Source organism: Nansenia antarctica (assembly GCF_963989245.1).
Source record: "Nansenia antarctica genome assembly, chromosome: 8".
Classification (NCBI taxonomy): Eukaryota; Metazoa; Chordata; class Actinopteri; order Argentiniformes; family Microstomatidae; genus Nansenia; species Nansenia antarctica.
In genome coordinates this window covers 55,441,799-55,449,298 of record NC_137678.1, presented here as the reverse complement: position 1 = coordinate 55,449,298, position 7,500 = coordinate 55,441,799, and positions in this window count along the sequence as shown.

Below are 7,500 nucleotides of genomic sequence, written 5' to 3'. Positions count from 1 at the left end.
TCGATCAGTGACTTGACAGATCAGTTTTACAACAGATCAGATACGTGACACAGTCTGGTCATTTGGGCCGCAAGTCGGCAACCAATCAAAAACCCACAAACTCGCTAGTCAAGCCAAAATACTGCAACGCAATGGATTGGGTGAGTAATCCCCACTGCTACCTAGTTAACTAGAGCACTACTTTACATTGTTAGCAGGCTCACAAAACAAGCTGTGTTAGTTGACTAGCGAGTGTGTCATTGATTCTCAACAAGGCTGAAATGTGTTTCCATTTTTTTTTAAGAAAGGTCTGAACATTAAATCGTATGCCGACTGTTGGAGCCAAAAAAGCTTTATATTATTATTTATGAAAAGCCACTTGAATGGTATTTTGAAAGTGGTACTTTGGCCCATAAAGACTTTTGTTTTGAAAATGGGTGTCGCCCAATCTAAGTTTTTTAACCATCACGATAAACCACCACCACATTAGAAAATATTTGTTGTTTTGTTTGTTACAAGTTTTGTTTGTTACAAGTTTTTGTTTGATACCTTTGTTTGATAACTTTGCTTTTGAATTCCGATCGGGGATAGGCCCGACCCAGAAGTGACACACATACAAACAAACATTTACATACGCGTACATACCACACCACACCAACATATATTACTTTCGTTTGTTACTTTTATTTGGACTTTGGATTTCAAGACCACTTCAATTCATGGAAAGGTCCAGAGTCTTTGTTGCAAACGGAGGAACTACAAACAGCAGGTGCGTTGGAACCAACACCCACTCATGCCAGGACGATGGCTAATTTGATAGACATGATAGCCATCACATTAAGTTGAAAAACTGTCGCAAGTTGAAGAACTCGCGCAAGTTGGAAACACTGGGAAACTTTCGCCAAGTTGGACATACCGTACTTTTCCCGTTGTGTTTGAGACGGAGCCAAGACTGCTCGTTTGGAAGGACATTGGATGCGTGAGTAACGTAAACCTTCAGAGCTTATGGATGGAAACCGGTATCAAACTAATTGATAGCTTGCGCTGTTTGTGCTGTGCTACGGAATTGTTATGTTGTTGTTGGACTTGTTGCGGAGTTTAATGCATTGTGTTTATTGATGCTACGTTGCGCTATTGTTATTGTTTTGAGAAGCGCTCTGATATTGTGTTTGATGCGCTAAGAGTGGACACCGTCATATAATCAGAATGGCGGATGAATTGAAACCGGACAGCCAGTCTGATGCGGCTGCTGCAGATAAAGATCTGATATTATTGATTGGATCCCGTAGAGCTAAACTGGGAAAATGTACACGGAAAATGAATCAAATAAGACCATTGCTGTGTGCTGATGGAAATGTTAATGACATAACTGAACTAGTTGATCGGTTCAAACTCACATTGAATGAATTTAAGGAATTCCATGGAACTGTGCACTCGATGTTATCACAAGAGGCACAACCTGATGATGTGAATTGGTTTGAAACAAAAATGTTGCATTTTGATAATTTTTGGGATGAAGTGGAGGGATGGAAAGCAGAAGTTGCTGAATCTGACAGGAACCAATCAACTGGCAGGCCTGAGGACAGCGTTTCTGTTACACTGCCACCACCAGACATTGGATCCTCTCATAGGAGTGGTGGATCCTCTCATAGGAGTAGCAGATCATCAAGGGCCTCTACCTCACTCTCAGCCCAACGCATGAAAGTGGAGGTAGCGCGAGCAGAACTAGTGGCTAGAGAGGCTGTATTAGATGAACAGCGTGCTTTGGAAATCGAGGAAGTTGAACTGAAGACAAAGAAAGAGAAATGTAAAATAAGAACTGACATTGTCGCCTCCACCGCCAAATTAAAAGTCATTGAGAAATTTGAAACATCTTCTATACCAAGTGTAAAAGAACATGATGACATGAATGCCTATTATGATGATATGCAAAAGGGACAATCTGTGTCTATGAATCTTGAACAATCACCGGTTGAATATGCTAATATAGGAACAGTGCCTAAAACCCCACTTCAAAAAGTTGTTATTCAAAGGCAGCATCCAAAGCCTACTAACACATTGCACAGTAAAAGAGAACATGATCAAATGTCAACAATGGATAATCTTATCAATCAAGACACCGTATCCAATGTAGAGCAAAAACATGACATCGCTGAAATCCTTCTTACTCAGCAGAAACTTGCTTTACTTCCTGTGAGGGAAATGAATACATTTGATGGAGACCCAATGAATTTCCTACCCTTTATGCGTGCTTTTGAACATTGTATTGAGGACAAGATAAGTAGCAATCCAGACAGGCTTTATTTCCTGGAACAGTACACCACTGGACAGTCACGAGACTTGGTGCGTAGCTGCATGCATATGCAACCAGACAGAGGCTATGCTGAAGCTAAGAAGCTACTTGAAAATAATTTTGGAAATGAAATCAAGATAACCAGTGCGTACATGGAAAAGGCCTTGAACTGGCCAAGCATAAAGGCTGAAGATGGAAAGTCACTACAGGCCTATGCACTGTATTTGAGAGGATGCAACAATGCCATGCAAGACTTGCACTATCTGGAAGAGCTTGATAGCCCATCAAACCTCAGGCTTATTGTTTCTAAGTTGCCCTACAAGTATAGGGATAAATGGAGGTCCAATGCCTGCAATATACTTGAGAATAGACATGGCAGGGCTAAATTCAAAGACCTTGTTGGCTTCATTGAAAAACAAGCCACAATTGTTTTAGATCCTTTGTTTGGAGACATACAAGACCCTACAGTCGACAAAAACACCTCAAAAACCAAAGACTTCAAACAGAAAATAGCAAGAAGCTATGGCAGCAGCTCTGCTACCACAATGACAGCAGCAAGTGAAGGCACAGCTGTTGAGAAAGAAAGAAGGCCAGAGAACAATGGCACTAATGACCTGTGTATATATTGTGATGAAAAACATCCCATAGTTTACTGCCAGCGACTAAAAGCACAACCACATGACGCTAAGGTCGAGTTTGTGAAAACTAATGGACTATGTTTTGGATGTCTGACTAAAGGACACCTCAGTAAAGACTGTAAACAAAGAATGACATGTCAAAACTGTCAGAGAAGGCACCCGACAATGCTTCACATGGAGAGGAGGGAAGATGACAGTTCAGGAGATCATTCGAGAGAGGCGAGGAGCACTGCAGCAACGCATGAAAAGACCACAGTTGGTAGTGCACTTGTTTCTATGAAAACCGGAAAACATACTGGGGCTGGTAAAGAATGTACTCTTGCTATTGTTCCAGTTCAAGTGAAACTTGAAAAAAGTAACAAGACTATCATAACTTATGCTTTCCTGGACCCAGGCAGTTCAGCAACGTTCTGTACTGAGAAACTTATGAAACAGCTGGATGCCAAAAGTAAAAGAACCAAGATTCTCTTGAGGACCATGGGTCAGGAAAAGCTGGTTGAAAGCTATGAGATTACTGGACTTGAAGTAGGCAACATCATTCATTTCACTGCCAAAGGTGTACACCCAGAGAAAGATACCAGTCACCAAAGACAATATTTTAACTTCTAGGGATATCCAGAAATGGTCATACCTGAACGAAGTATGTTTGACAGAAATTGATGCTGATGTGGAGCTTTTGATTGGAGTGAACACTCCAAAAGCAATGGAACCCTGGCAGGTCATAAATAGCCAAGAAGTATGCGGTTAAAACCCGTTTGGGATGGGTGGTAAATGGGCCACTCAATGGTTGCACCGCTGCTCAGGATGCGGGACGTCAAAATGTATGGGCTAATCGGATCTCAGTGGCCAGTTTGGAAGAAGTCCTCATCCAGCAATATGATCACGACTTTTCAGAAAAGCAGTATGAAGGGAAAACTGAGTTGTCAAAAGAAGACAAAGCAAAACAAATGAAAGAACTCGACCTGGATCGTGAAAAGCTTCCAGTGGAGAGAGCAGTAGGGATACAGTGGAACATTGAGAATGATGCTTTCACCTTTCAGATCAATGTGAAGAGCCAACTTGTTATAGGAAAAGCAAGTCACTCCATTGAAACAGATAACGATTCATGGACTGGAGCTTGCTGCAGCAACCTTGTCTGTGCGTGTTGACAGAATGTTGAAGACCGAACTGCAGATCCAGATGGAAGACTCTGTGTTTTGGACAGACAGCCAAACAGTGCTCACTGTGGAAGAAAGGAAACCTATGACCAAGTTCATTGAAGACTGTTCTGAGTGGACCAGCCTCAAAAGAGCTATCGCATGGATGCTCAAAGTCAAAAGAAGTGCAAAACGAAGATGGAAACAAGTCCAATACATCGCAGACCTCTTCTGGAAAAGATGGACGCAAGAATATCTGCCACTCATGCAGGAGAGAAGTAAGTGGAACAACCCAAAAAGGAACTTCTCACCCGGTGACCTTGTTATTATTGTGGATGACACAGCCCCTCTTAACTCGTGGCTAATGGGATGCATATTGAAGACATTGCCGACACCAAAGGCTTTGTGCAAAGTGTCCTTGTCAAGACCAAGACCACCGTCCTGCAAAGACCCAACAGCAAACTCGGCTTGCTGATGGAGGCAGACTAAAGAGGAATCTAGGAAAGCCCCTTTTTGTGTTAAGTTGTTTTTTTAAGTTTGGCTCCATGAGTTGGTTTTTGAAGTAATTGTTCTGTAAACAATTAGGGGCTGGAATGTTGGAGCCAAAAAAGCTTTATATTATTATTTATGAAAAGCCACTTGAATGGTATTTTGAAAGTGGTACTTTGGCCCATAAATACTTTTATTTTGAAAATGGGTGTCGCCCAATCTAAGGACATAATTGATATAAGGAAGTGATCTCTCCTTGCTTGGGCTTGATGAGTCCTGACACGTGAGGGTGCGACACAGTTTTTCAACCATCACGATAAACCACCACATTAGAAAAGATTGATTGTTTTGTTTGTTACAAGTTTTGTTTGATACAAGTTTTTGTTTGATACCTTTGTTTGATAACTTTGCTTTTGAATTCCGATCGGGGATAGGCCCGACCCAGAAGTGACACACATACAAACAAACATTTACATACGCGTACATACCACACCACACCAACATATATTACTTTCGTTTGTTACTTTTATTTGGACTTTGGATTTCAAGACCACTTCAATTCATGGAAAGGTCCAGAGTCTTTGTTGCAAACGGAGGAACTACAAACAGCAGGTGCGTTGGAACCAACACCCACTCATGCCAGGACGATGGCTAATTTGATAGACATGATAGCCATCACACCGACTTATGGACCAATTGACCAGACCGTGTCACAAAGTGGTCCTATGAGGTGGGGGATTAGACAGTTCCCACTCCTATATTACCATTTCTTCACCTGTCTCTATGTGGATCCACAGCAGAGATAACGCTGACCGAAATAACCCACATAATGTCGTTTACACCATCTGGTGACTGGCTAGATGGCCTCTGATAGTCCCTGATGGTCTCTGATAGGCCCTTAGTCCTGGAGTGTCGTAGAAACAAACCCGACGGCTGACCAGGCAGGTAGACAACAGACCTCAGAGGCCCGTCGGTCAGACGAGGTGATGCTATCAGCCCCCCCCTCCCCTGTGTGTGACCCCCCCCCCCCCCCCCACACCACCACGGCATCCAGGACAATGGGCTGCTTGGGAGGGGAGACAGAGAACCAGACACCCTAATCACAGCTGAGAGAAAGGCCACTAACAGGCTGTGTCTGTCTGCTATTTATCTCACTATTATATCAGGGAGGAATGGACTGGGAATGAATAGAGCGCTGGATAGTGAGGATGCTCTGTGTGTGTGTGTGTGTGTGTGTGTGTGTGTGTGTGTGTGTGTGTGTGTGTGTGTGTGTGTGTGTGTGCATGTTCTCAGGATGCTGTGTGTGTGTGCTGCTCTCAGGATGCTCTGTGTGTGTGTGTGTGTGTGTGTGTGTGTGTGTGTGTGTGTGTGTGTGTGTGCATGCTCTCAGATGAATGCTCTGTGTGTGTGTGTGTGTGTGTGTGTGTGTAGGTGTGTGTGTGTGTGTGTGTGTGTGTGTGTGTGTGTGTGTGCAGCTCTCAGGACGCCTCAGGACGCTGGGCACTCAGTGGAAACCAAACAGAATGTTCTGCTCTGCTCTGGCAGTAATAGACGGTCTGGGCCAACAAAGTGTTGGTTTGTTTGTGGTTTTCTAAGTGCAAATAAGGTCTGTTGTCTGTCCTCTTACTATTACAAACTTCACAAACTTTGTCTGAAAGGAGAAAGGAAATAGATGGCTTTAGTAAGCACTCACGGTATTGCAATTTAGGTAATCGTCTGAGTGAAGTGTCTGAATGTTGAGGAGAAACAGAGTTGTTAATGATGATAGAGCCCTGGAGGTACATCAACAGAGGGATAAGCCAACCAGCCTTGGGCGCTAATACGCTGCTAAAGTAAGGAGCATTATGATGATCATAAGAAGAATACCATGACAACCAGGCTGTCTGGAGACAAACATAGCACGTTTGTATTGGAGGCTCCATTGGAGACTAGTAAATAAAACAATTTGAGTTGTTTTTTGAGTGTGATAAAACATCTTATATTTGATTTCAAGCCATGTGCATCAGATGGTACAAGAACAGTGGCTAACGTGATATATACATACTGTATATATATATATACATCTGATAATGTTAACTCATCAATGCATTCACGGCAACGCACCCCCTTACCTCAAGGACCTGGTCAAATCCCACAGCCCCTCCACTCGCACTCTCCGCTCATCAAATGCAAACCTCCTCAAACCCACCAAAACCCACCTCTGCTCCATGGGAGACCGGGCCTTCTGCTCCATCGCCCCCGAACTGTGGAACGCCCTCCCTGCCCACCTGAGAGCACCACAGTCGGTCAACTCTTTTAAGAGCGGACTTAAGACTCATCTTTTTAACAAAGCGTTCCAGTAGCCAGATTTGTATTATTAGTTTTTGGTTTGTTTTATGCCACAGTGTCTTTTTAACCTTTCTGCTTTTGATGTTTTTAGTGATCTTTATTGTGTTGTGCTGTTTTTGTTTCTTTTATTGACTGTACCACTTTGAGATTCTTGAAATGTAAAGTGCTTTATAAATAAAATCCATTATTATTATTATTATAATATAGCTGATAATATAGATGAAATAAAAAAATATGTATCTTCTAACCGGCGCAGTTTTATAACGTCTCCGTCTATGCGATGATGGGGAAAGCGAAATAATGAACAATCATACATTTTATTATTAGGAAGTTTGACTGTTATGGGCTGGGTCGCCTTGCCTTGGCGACTCTCTGCTGCCTCCCCCAGGCTGTTCCTGTCATCCCTGGTTATGTGCTCCACCTGTTCCTGTGTCTTGTGTGTCTGATGCTGGGCACCTGTGTTGATTGATTCCTATGCAAATCAGAGACCCTATGAAAACAAAGATATTCATTCCAATGACATGGTCTATTGTTCTTGCATTAACATGGACTCAATTCAACTTATTGAGTCATTTGTTGATGACATTTCTGCATTTTAGCTCATTTTAAGAGTGCCATAGCAAAGGGTCTGAATACT